The following is a 1,162-nucleotide window of genomic DNA, read 5'->3' on the forward strand; positions in this document are numbered from 1 at the left end:
TCTGTGCCCAGGCTGGAATGCAGTGGCACAATCTCAGCTCACCGCAACCTCTGCCTCCCGGGTTCAAGCGATTCTCTTGCCTCAGCCTCCTGAGTAGCTGGAATTAGAGGCATGTGCCACAACGCCCAGCTAATTTTTGTATTTCTAGTAGAGACGGGGTTTCTCCATGTTAGCCAGGCTGGTCTCAAACTCCTAACCTCAGGTGATCTGCCCTCCTCAGCCTCCCAAAGTACTGGGATTACAGGTGTGACCCATTGCACCCGACCCTGAGAATTTGTTAAAATACACTTTCTTTTACAAAGTTTACTTACTCTCTTAATATTAAAAAACATTTATCATGGTTGGGGAGCCTGAGGTGGAAGCTCCCAGGAGTTAAAGACCAGCTTAGACAACATAGGGAGACTGTGCAAAAAATAAAAAACTTAGCCAGGTGGGGTGGTGCATGCCTGTAGTCCCAGCTACTTAGGGGGCTAAGGTGGAAGGATCACTTGAGCCCGGGAGGTAGAGTTTGCAGTGAGCTGTGAACATGCCTGAGCAACAGAGTGATACCCTGTCTCAAAAAAAAAATTCAGTTAATAAATAATAAAGATCTATAGGGAACTGGGCTAAAGGGTATTGATCCCAGCGTTTAAGCAGCGTTTAGGAAACTCTTCTGTTTTATAAAATGAAAAAATAAAACTCAGTAAAAGGCGTGTTGCTTTGTTTTCAAAAGAAAAATTGTGGCTGGGTGCAGTGGTTCATGCCTGTAATCCCAGTGCTATGGGAGGCTTGAATTGAGGTAGGAGGATCGCTTGAGGCCGGGAGTTTAAGATTAGCCTGGGCAACATAGGAAGCCCTTATCTGTACAGAAAATTTTAAAATTACTGTGACATGGTGGGGCACTCCTGTAGTCCCAGCTACTTGGGAGGCTGAGGTGAGAGGATTGCTTGAGCTCAGGAGTTCAAGGCTGCATTGAGATATGATTACTCTATTGCCCCTCAGTCTGGGTAACAGAGGAGACCTTGTCTCAGAAAAAGAAAAGTTGTTATAAAACGTACATGGGGCCGGGTGCGGTGGCTCAAGCCTGTGATCCCAGCACTTTGGGAGGCCGAGGCGGGTGGATCACGAGGTCAGGAGATCGAGACCATCCTGGCTAAAACAGTGAAAGCCCGTCTCTACTAAA

At 46.9% G+C, this 1,162-nt stretch overlaps 1 protein-coding gene across 2 annotated transcripts in view; it reads left to right on the forward strand.

Annotated features, from left to right (window-relative positions):
• MGEA5 (meningioma expressed antigen 5 (hyaluronidase)) overlaps nt 1-1,162 on the forward strand; it is a 38,300-nt gene that overhangs the window by 14,134 nt on the left and 23,004 nt on the right. The window lies entirely within an intron of this gene.

The sequence above is a fragment of the Colobus angolensis genome, unplaced genomic scaffold (assembly GCF_000951035.1).
Source record: "Colobus angolensis palliatus isolate OR3802 unplaced genomic scaffold, Cang.pa_1.0 Scaffold144, whole genome shotgun sequence".
Classification (NCBI taxonomy): Eukaryota; Metazoa; Chordata; class Mammalia; order Primates; family Cercopithecidae; genus Colobus; species Colobus angolensis.